This window comes from Budorcas taxicolor, chromosome 8, assembly GCF_023091745.1.
Source record: "Budorcas taxicolor isolate Tak-1 chromosome 8, Takin1.1, whole genome shotgun sequence".
Taxonomy (NCBI): Eukaryota; Metazoa; Chordata; class Mammalia; order Artiodactyla; family Bovidae; genus Budorcas; species Budorcas taxicolor.
Genome location: NC_068917.1, coordinates 77,063,843 through 77,075,505, shown reverse-complemented (window position 1 = coordinate 77,075,505; position 11,663 = coordinate 77,063,843).

Genomic DNA, 11,663 nt, shown 5'->3' with positions numbered 1-11,663 from the left:
GTATGTCCACACCACACACAACTTCTGAGTGTAAGTGACAAACCTCCTTATGATTATCTAAGCCCAGAACTCAGTTTTACATATAAGCACAAACTCCCTCCCACCCCACCGTGGTGGCTTTTGCAGGAATGCAGTCCCTCTGCTGTGCTGGTCTTAGGTCTTTAGCCCTTGATCTATCTTATTCCTCTGTGCTCTCTCCTTGGCTCTTGAGTCCTATTCTTCTCCATTTACTCTGTCCTTGGACTTAATTCTTTTCTCCTGCTCAGCGCCTTCTCACAGACAAGAGGTTAACTTGAATCCACTCTGACAAAACTTAAAAGCAAGCTTTGAAAAAAATCACACTTGTTTCCAGTAAATTATTGGCATGCCAGAACAAAGTCCAAACTGAGCCCAATAATGTAAAATTAAAAATATCCGGTATCTAGTAAAAATCTACAAGGCATACAAACAAGAAGGAAAATATTGCAGATGAGCGGGAGAAAACTCTATGGAGGCAAATATAGAAAGGAAAACTTTGATGGAATTAATAGACAAAGATTTTAAAATAGCCACCAAAATCTGCTTCATATGTATAAGGAAGTAATAGAAAACAAGAAAGTAATGGAAGATATATAGAAAAAGATCCACTGGAAGTTCTAGAATAAAAAATATAATATTTGAAAAGATTGCACAGATACACTGGATGGGATTAGTGGCTGGCTAGCCAAAAGAAAGCTTGAAGACAAAACCACAGAGATTATTAAATCTAATTACAGAGTGAAAAGTACTTAAGAAATGAGGAGGGTAGCAGTGATCTGAGGAGTAAGAAAAAAAATGTTTCAGCATATGTAAAATTTGAAGAGAGGAGAGTACAAGGGAGACGAGGGAGCAAAAAATTATTTTAAGAAATAATGGCTAGCATATTTGAAATTTCATAAAATGTATAAATTGGAGAAGGAAATGGCAACCCACTCTAGTATTCTTGCCTGAAGAATCCCATGAACAGAAGAGCCTGGTGGGCTACAGTCTGTAGGGTCGCAAAGAGTCAGATATGGCTGAAGCTACTTAGCAGCAAAATGTATAAATATCAGATTTTTAAAATCTCAACAAACCTCAAGAAGAATAAACAGAGAAACAACACCAAGATACACCCCAACCAAATCGTTGAAAAACAGTGATAAAGAGAAAATTTTTCTCCTCCTCCCCCCAGTTTTTTGAGATACATTCAACCTACAGGACTGTATAAATTTAAGATGTTCAGCATCATGACTTGACTTACATATATTGTGAAATGATTATCACTTCATGTTTAGTCAACATTTATCATCTCATAGAAATGCAAAACTTTTTCATAGTGATGAGAGCTCAGAAGATTTGCTCTTTAAAAAACATTCAAGTATACCATGTTGATAATTACATTACCCTAACCCTAGTGGGTTTCCCTAGTAACTCAGTTAGTAAAGAATCTGAGTTCTTTACCTGGTTCAATCCCTGGGTCAGGAAGATATCCTGGAGAAGGAAAAGGCAACCCACTCCAGTACTCTTGTCTGGAGAATTCCATGAAGAGAGAAGCTGGACAGGCTACAGTCCATAGGATTGCAAAGAATTGGACAGGACAGTGTGACTTTCATTTTTTCTTTTCTTTTCACCATAACCTTTAATTATATAAACATTCCAATTACAAAGCATAGACTGCTACATCAAATATAAAGGCAAAGTACAAGCTATTCGCTACATACAGTGGGTTCACTTTCAATATAAATATGAAGATAGGTTAAAAGTAAAAATAATAAATAAAGATATGCCATGTAAGCACCACTCAAAAGAAAGCTGGGGTGACCAGTCATATCAGACTAAGTAAGATTTCAGAACAAAGATCATTACTAGGAATAAAGAGGGACAATATAAAATAAAGGAGGGAATTTATCAAGAGAAAACAACTGTAAATGCTTGTGCATCTAATAACAGAGCTTCAAACTACATTGGGAAAAGCCTGATAAAACTGAAAGCAGAAATAGTTGACAAGCTTGACCAACTAGAACATTATCTCCAACAACAGTGGAGTATGCATTCTTTTTCAAGTACACATGGAATTCATCAAAATGGACTAAATTCTCGGCCATAAAGCAAGTGTCAAAAAGTTCAAGAGAATGGGAATCATACGAAATAAATTTTCTGACTCTAGGGAATTAAAGCAGAAATTAGTAACAGGAAGATCTCTGGAAAACCCCCAAATATTTAAGAATTAAACAACACACTCTAAATAACCCATGAGTAGAGGCATAAATCATACAGAGAATTAGCATGAAAAAAGTGAAAGTCGTTCAGTCATGTCTGACTCTTTGTAACCCCATGGACTATACAGTCCATGGAATTCTCCAGGCCAGAATACTGGAGTGGGTAGCCTATCCCTTCTTCAGAGAATCTTCCCAAACCAGGGATTGAACCCAGGTCTCCCACTTTGCGGGCAGATTCTTTGCCAACTGAACCACAGGGAAGCCCAAGAACACTGGGGTGGGTAGCCTATATCCCTTCTCCCGTGGAACTTCCTGACCCAGCGATTGAACCCAGGTCCCCCTCATTGCAGGTGGATTCTTTACTAGCAGAACTACCAGGGAAGCCCCAGAAATTAGCATACTTTGAACTAAATGAAAAAAATCACAATACCTCAAAAATTTTAGGAAACAGCTAAAGAAATGCTTAAAGAGAAATTTATATTTTAAATGCTAATATTAGAAAAGAAGGAAGATTTCAAATCAACAAGGTTTCACCTTAAGAATTTAGAAAAGCAAGAGCAAATATATCCAAAATAGCCAGAAGGAAAACGTAAAGATAGGAGCAGAAACCAATGAAATTAGAAACAGAAAGACATATAGGGTAAACGGGAACATGAAAAATGCTTAACATTGCTAATTATTAGAGGAATAATTGTGCAAAAAAAGCTACAATGAGGTTTTAATATCACCTCACACCAGTCAGAATGGCCCCGTTAAAAAGTCTACAAATAATATTTTGGTTAGCTTTCTGTGATTGTGATATTCCTTCCGGAGGCTGCAAGACTGTATTCTTGCTTCTTCTGTCTGCCCTCTGGTGGATGAAGATAAGAGGCTTTTGCAAGCTTCCTGATGTGAGGGACTGGCTGTAGGGAAAACTGGGTCGTGCTCTGGTGGGCAGGGCTATGCTCAGTAAATCTTTAGTCCTATTGTCTGCTGATGGGTGGGACTGCACTCCCTCCTTGTTAGTTCTTTGTCCTGAGGCAACCCAGTCTTGGAGTCTACAGGCTTAATGAGACATCTAAGAGGACTTATGCCAAGATGTATCTCCCAGCACTGCTGCTTCCAGTGACTCAGTCCCCGCCAAGGGCCCCTGCCAGCCTATGCCTCTGCAGGAGACGCTCCAACACTAGCAGGTAGGTCTGGCTCAGTCTCCTGGGGGGTCACTGCTTCTTACTCCAGGGTCCTGGTATGCACAAGATTTTGTTTGTGCCCTCCAAGAGTCTCTGTTTTCCCCAGTCCTGTGGAAGTTCTGTAAGTCCTGCTGGTCTTTACAGTCAGATTCTCTGGGGATTCCCTGTCCCTTTGCTGGATACCCAGGCTGGAGAGCCTGATGTGGGGATTAGAACCTTCACAATAGTGCAAGAACTTATTTGGTATTATTGTTCTCCAGTTAGTGAGTTGTCCACCCAGCGAGTATAGAATTTGACTTTGTCATGATTGTGCTAGGTTGCTCAGTTCAGTTCAGTTCAGTTCAGTCGCTCACTCGTGTCTGACTGTTTGTGATCCCATGAATCGCAGCACTCCAGGCCTTCCTGTCCATCACCAACTCCCAGAGTTCACTCAGACTCACGTCTATCGAGTCAGTGATGCCATCCAGCCATCTCATCCTCGGACGTCCCCTTCTCCTCCTGCCCCCAATCCCTCCCAGCATCAAACTCTTTTCCAATGAGTCAACTCTTTGAGTGAGGTGGCCAAAGTACTGGAGTTTCAGCTTTACCACCATTCCTTCCAAAGAAATCCCAGGGCTGATCTCTTTCAGAATGGACTGGTTGGATCTCCTTGCAGTCCAAGAGTCTTCTCCAACACCACAGTTCAAAACCATCAATTCTTCGGCGCTCAGCTTTCTTCACAGTCCAACTCTCACATCCATACATGACCACAGGAAAAACCATAGCCGTGACTAGACGGACCTTTATTGGCAAAGTAGTCTCTGCTTTTAAATATGCTATCTAGGTTGGCCATAACTTTTCTTCTAAGGAGTAAGCGTCTTTTAATTTCATGGCTGCAATCACCATCTGCAGTGATTTTGGAGCCCCCCAAAATGAAGTCTGACACTATTTCCACTGTTTCCCCACCTATTTGCCATGAAGTGATGGGACCAGATGCCATGACCTTCGTTTTCTGAATGCTGAGCTTTAAGCCAACTTTTTCACTCTCCTCTTTCACTTTCATCAAGAGGCTTTTTAGCTCCTCCTCACTTTCTGTCATGAGGGTGGTGTCATCTGCATATCTGAGGTTATTGATATTTCTCCCGGCAATCTTGATTCCAGCTTGTGCTTCTTCCAGCCCAGCGTTTCTCATGATGTACTCTGCATATAAGTTAAATAAGCAGGGTGACAATATACAGCCTTGACGTACTCCTTTTCCTATTTGGAACTAGTCTGTTGTTCCATGTCCAGTTCTAACTGTTGCTTCCTGACCTGCATATAGGTTTCTTAAAAGGCAGGTCAGGTGGTCTGGTATTCCCATCTCTCTCAGAATTTTCCACAGTTTATTGTGATCCACACAGTCAAAGGCTTTGGCATAGTCAATAAAACAAAAATAGATGTTTTTCTGGAACTCTCTTGCTTTTTCCATGATCCACCGGATGTTGGCAGTTTGATCTCTGGTTCCTCTGTCTTTTCTAAAACCAGCTTGAACATCTGGGAGTTCATGGTTCACATACTGCTGAAGCCTGTCTTGGAGAATTTTGAGCATTACTTTGCTAGCGTGTGAGATGAGTGCAGTTGTGCGGTAGTTTGAGCATTCTTTGGCATTGCCTTTCTTTGGAATTGGAATGAAAACTGACCTTTTCCAGTCCTGTGGCCACTGCTGAGTTTTCCAAATTTGCTGACATATTGAGTGCAGCACTTTCACAGCATCATCTTTCAGGATTTGAAATAGCTCAACTGGAATTCCATTACCTCCACTAGCTTCATTCGTAGTGATGCTTCCTAAGGCCCACTTGACTTCACATTCCAGGATGTCTGGCTCTAGGTGAGTGATCATACCATCGTGATTATCTTGGTCATGAAGATCTTTTTTGTATAGTTCTTCTATGTATTCTTGCCACCTCTTCTTAATATCTTCTGCTTCTGTTAGGTCCATATCATTTCTGTCCTTTATTGAGCCCATCTTTGCATGAAATATTCCCTTGGTGTCTCTAATTTTCTTGAAGAGATCTCTAGTCTTTCCCACTCTGTTGTTTTCCTCTGTTTCTTTGCACTGATCACCGAGGAAAGTATTCTTATCTCTTCTTGCTATTCTTTGGAACTCTGCATTCAGATGCTTATATCTTTCCTTTTCTCCTTTGCTTTTCACTTCTCTTCTTTTCACAGCTATTTGTAAGGCCTCCTCAGACAGCCATTTTGCTTTTTTGCATTTCTTTTCCATGGGGATGGTCTTGATCCCTGTCTCCTGTACAGTGTCACGAAACTCCGTCCATAGTTCATCAGGCATTCTGTCTATCAGATCTAGGCCCTTAAATCTATTTCTCACTTCCACTGCATAATCATAAGGGATTTGATTTAGGTCATACCTGAATGGTCTAGCGGTTTTCCCTACTTTCTTCAATTTAAGTCTGAATTTGGCAATAAGGAGTTCATGATCTGAGCCTCAGCCAGCTCCTGGTCTTATTTTTGTTGACTGTGTAGAGCTTCTCCATCTTTGGCTGCAAAGAATATAATCAATCTGATTTCAGTGTTGACTATCTGGTGATGTCCATGTGTAGAGTGTTCTCTTGTGTTATTGGAAGAGAGTGTTTGCTATGACCAGTGCATTTTCTTGGCAAAACTCTATTAGTTGTGGCCCTGCTTCATTCCGTACTCCAAGGCCAAATTTACCTGTTAACTCTACGTGTTTCTTGACTTCCTACTTTTTCATTCCAGTCCCCTATAATGAAAAGGACATCTTTTTTGCGTGTTAGTTTTAAAAGGTCTTGTAGGTCTTCAAAGAACCGTTCAACTTCAGCTTCTTAAGGATTACTGGTTGGGGCATAGACTTGGATTACTGTGATACTGAATGGTTTGCCTTGGAAATGAACAGAGATCATTCTGTCATTTTTGAGATTGCATCCAAGTACTGCATTTCAGACTCTTTTGTTGACCATGATGGCTACTCCATTTCTTCTGAGGGATTCCTGCCCGCAGTAGTAGATATAATGGTCATCTGAGTTAAATTCACCCATTCCAGTCCATTTTAGTTCGCTGATTCCTAGAATATCAGGGGCAGCAGCCGGGAGGAGCGACCCCACATCCAAGGAGAGGTGGCTGCGCGGGCGCTGGAGGGCCTAGAGGAGCTATTCCATGTTCAAGGTTGGGAGGGGCGGTGGTGAGGAGATACCCGTTGTCCAAGGTAAGGAGCCTTGGCTGTGCTTTGCTGGAGCAGCCGTGAAGAGATACCCCACGTCCATGTTAAGAGAAACCCAAGTAAGACGGTAGGTGTTGCAAGAGGGCAGACACACTGAAACCATAATCACAGAAAACTAGTCAATCTAATCACACTAGGACCACAGCCTTGTCTAACTCAATGAAACTAAGCCATGCCGTGTGGGGCCACCCAAGACGGACGGGCATAGTGGACAGGTTTGATACAATGTGGTCCACTGGATTAAGGAATGGCAAACCACTTCAGTATTCTTGCCTTGAGAACCCCATGAACAGTATGAAAAGGCCAAATGATAGGATACTAAAAGAGGAACTCCCTGGGTCAGAAGGTACCCAATATGCTACTGGAGATCAATGGAGAAATAACTCCAGAAAGAATGAAGGGATGGAGCCAAAGCAAAAACAATACCCAGTTGTGGATGTGACTGGAGATAAAAGCAAGGTCCGATGCTGTAAAGAGCAATATTGCATAGGAACCTGGAATGTCAGGTCCATGAATCAAGGCAAATTGAAAGTGGCCAAACAGGAGATGGCAAGAGTGAACGTCACTCAGTCATGTCCAACTCTTTGAGACCCCAGGGACTGCAGCCCGCCAAACTACTCTGTCCATGGGGGTTTTCCAGGAAAGAATACTGGACTGGGTTGCCACATTGCTCCCCTCCTAACATCTTGCTGTGGCTTCTCCATTGTGCTTGGACATGGGGTATCTTTTTCTGGTGGGTTCCAGTTATCTTTCTGTCAGTGGTTGTTCAACAGCTAGTTGTGATTTTGGTGCTCTGGAAGGAAAAGATGTGCGCACGTCCTTCTACTCTGCCATCTTGAACCAGTCCTCACTTAGGTTCAAAAAGTCTATGAATAATAAATGTTGGAGGGGTGTGGAGAAAAAAGAACCATTCTACTTTGTTGTTGGGAATGTAAATTGGTGAAGCCACTATGGTGAACAGTGGAGATTCCTTAAAAAGCTAAAAACAGAGTTATCATATGATTCTGCCTTCTTACTCCTGGGCATATACCTGGACAAAACTCTTTCAGAAGCCACAGGAGATGTGAGTTCTATCCCTTGGTCAGGAAGATCCCCTGGAGGAGGGCATGGCAACCCACTCCAGTATTTTTGTCTGGAGAATCCCACAGACAGAGAAGCCTGGCAGGCTACAGTCCACGGGGTCACAAAGAGTACGACAAAACTGAAGCGACTTAACATGCAAGCACATTATGTGATGCAGAGTAAGGCTTCTCAAACTGGGCACATGATATCTGGGGATATACTAAGCTACAAGACAAAAATTTCACATCTTTTTAGAAGACTATCTTTATTGAAAAGTTGAGGGGAAACATTGTTATGATAAATATGAAAAGCAACTACAAAACAAAAATGCACCTCAATATTTTTTTTGTAGTAAAAACACAAAGTGTAAGACGAACCATTATAACCATTTTTAAGTGTATCAGTTCAGTTCAGTTCAGTTCAGTTCAGTCACTCAGTCATGTCTGACTCTGTGACCCCATGAATCGCAGCATGCCAGGCATCCCTGTCCATCAACAGCTCCCAGAGTTCACTCAGACTCACATCCATCGAGTCCGTGATGCCATCCAGCCATCTCATCCTTGGTCATCCCCTTCTCCTCCTGCCCCCAATCCCTCCCAGCATCAAACGCTTTTCTAATGAGTCAACTCTTCGCGTGAGGTGGCCAAAGTACTGGAGTTTCAGCTTTACCATCATTGCTTCCAAAGAAATCCCAGGGCTGATCTCCTTCAGAATGGACTGGTTGGATCTCCTTGCAGTCCAAGGCACTCTCAAGAGTCTTCTCCAACACCACAGCTCAAAACCATCAGTTCTTCGGCGCTCAGCTTTCTTCACAGTCCAACTCTCACATCCATACATGACCACTGGAAAAACCATAGCCTTGACTATGCGGACCTTTGTTGGCAAAGTAATGTCTCTGCTTTTGAATATGCTATCTAGGTTGGTCATAACTTTTCTTCCAAGGAGTAAGTGTCTTTTAATTTCATGGCTGCAGTCACCATCTGCAGTGATTTTGGAGCCCCCCCAAAATGAAGTCTGACACTGTTTCCACTGTTTCCCCATCTATTTGCCATGAAGTGATGGGACCAGATGCCATGATCTTTGTTTTCTGAATGTTGAGCTTTAAGCCAACTTTTTCACTCCTCTTTCACTTTCGTCAAGAAGCTTTTTAGTTCCTCTTCACTTTCTGCCATGAGGGTGGTGTCATCTGCATATCTGAGGTTATTGATATTTCTCCCGGCAATCTTGATTCCAGCTTGTGCTTCTTCCAGCCCAGCGTTTCTCATGATGTACTCTGCATATAAGTTAAATAAGCAGGGTGACAATATACAGCCTTGACGTACTCCTTTTCCTATTTGAAACCAGTCTGTGGTTCCATGTCCAGTTAGTTCCTTATATTCACCTTGTTGTGAAACAGATTTACAGAACTTTTCATATTGCAGAACAAAAACTCTGTACCTTTTCAGCAACAATTTCCCTTTCCCCCCACCCTCCAGCCCATCCCTGGTAACCGCAATCTACTTTATATTTCTATGCATTTGACTACTTTAGATACCTTACATAAATGGAATCAGACAGTATTTGTTTTCTGTAACTGGCTTATTTCCCTTAGCATGATGTCCTTAAGGTTTCTCCATGTTGTGGTTTGTGCCAAGATTTTCTTCCTTTTTAAAGCTGAATAATATTCTATTATATATATTTTGCTTAGGCTTCACTGGTGGCTCAGTGGTAAAGAACCCTCCTACCAATGCAGGAGACTCAGGTTCGATCCCTGGGTAGGGAAGATCCCTTGAAGGAGGAAATAGCAACCCATTCCAGTATTTTTGCCTGGGAAGTCCCATGAACAGAGGAGCCTGGTGGGCTACAGTCCATGGGGGTCACAAAGTGTCAGATATGACTTAGAGACTGAGCACGAGCATGATATTTTGTTTATCCATTCATTCATTGATGTATGCTTGCATCTCTTCCACCATTTGGCTAATGAGAATAATGCTGACATGAATATGAGTGTACACATATCTCTTCAAGGCTCTTCCTTCAGTTGTTTGGGATGTATATCCAGAAATGCGGTTGTGGCTCATATGGTAATTCTATTTTTAATTTTTGGAAGAACTACACTCCATATGCTGAGCTGTGCTTAGTCGCTCAGTTGTGTCTGACTTTTGCAACTCCATGGACTGTAGCCCACCAGGCTCCTCTGTCCATGGGGATTCTCCAGGCAAGAATACTGGAGTGGGTTGCCACGCCCTCCTCCAGGGGAATCTTCCCAACCCAGGGATCTTACCCAGGTCTCCCACATTGCAGGCAGATTCTCTACTGACTGAGCCACCAGGGGAGACCAAGAACACTGGAGTGGGTAACCTATCCCTTCTTCAGAGGATCTTCCTGATCGAGAAATCAAACCGGGGTCTCCTGCATTGCAGGGGGATTCTTTACCAGCTGAGCTACCAGGGAAGATTTTCCAGGCAAGAGTACTGGAGTGGTGTGCCATTGCCTTCTCCACTCTTTTTCATAGCAGTTGCAAAAGTTTTCATAGATTTTTGAGGAGAAAACAAAAGCTTCTAGGATTTCACTTGCTTCTAAATGGCAAGCTTTGTCTATACTCCACACACCCCAAGGATCAGCTTGCTCAGTTCTCTAACGTTATGTTCATTTTGGTGGAAAAGTTTGGGAAGTCTTGATGTAGGTTGAAAATAACCTTCTAAAGGCTGAAAATAACCTTTAGAATCATTGCAATCTGGATTTATGAATATTGGATCTACTGTGAATATTGGATCTCTGTGACTCTTGATAAGTGACTAAACCTTTTGAAGTTTTAGTTATCTATCTCAAAAATAACTAAGATTAGTCACTACTAAAGCTAAAATGCATAGTACTGTGCCTGGCACACAGCTAACACTCAGTGAATAGTAGTGATATTCTATGGCAGTTCTCCTCTGCAATGAGACTAAATTTACTTTCTCTTCTTCATGATAATGTTATCGTAATCTTCTTCATGATTGATAGATGTTTAAAAATATCTAACATGTCCGCCCTTATCCTCTGGTAAACTTTCCACATTTATCTCCAATAATTACTTGCATATAATGTTTGCTTTCTATAGAGACTTTCAAGTTGCCCCATATCTCTCTTAAGTGTGATGTTCTACTTTCATGAATCCAAATAGGTTTGGCCATTTTAGCAAATCATTCGGTGATACATAACATGACCCTAAAAAACGTCTATTGTTGTTGTTCTTGTTTGCTGTTCAGTCGTGTCCAACTCTTTAGGACTCTGTGGACTGTAGCCCACTGTCTCCTTTGTCCATGGGATTTCCCAGTCAAAGAATACTGGAGTGGGTTGCCAATTCTTTCTCCAGGGGATCTTCCCAGACCAGGGATTGAACCCGCGTCTCCTGCGTTGCAGGCAGATTCTTTATCACTGAGCCACAGGGAATCCAAATGTCCATACCCGCTGATTTACTTACTTTCTAGAAATCTAAAGAAATCTGAAATACAAAGTTTATGGACAAAATGCTTATGAGAATATTAAATATAATATTAAAATGCTGCTCATGTTACTGTCTGGCAATAGGGAAATAATCTTGAAAGTATGGGACAATTATACAGGGAATGTTTGTAAAAATTTTTAATGTTATAGGGAGCTTGACTCGGCAGCCATGTGAAAAAAATGACATAATTTAAGTGGAAAAAGCAGGACATCAAATTATATATAATTTAGTAATTCTTAACCATATAAAATTACACAGGCAGTATATGCTAATTTATGTGTTTAGCTTTTCATTCTGTTGAGATCCTGTTGTAATTTAGATAAGGGCAAGGTTCTGAAGATACAAATAGAAACAATAAAGATTCTTTTTCTGGAATGTCCTGTAATCTAGATGAGTTATATAGATTTTCAAAGTATTGTGATAAGTTACATAATGAAAGTAGATGTTTTATGGGAAAGCCTGACTGTTCAGTGGAGTGGGAGGAGGTGAGGAAGCAGAGAAGTTTACAGGAGAGGGATGTCTGAGCTGAC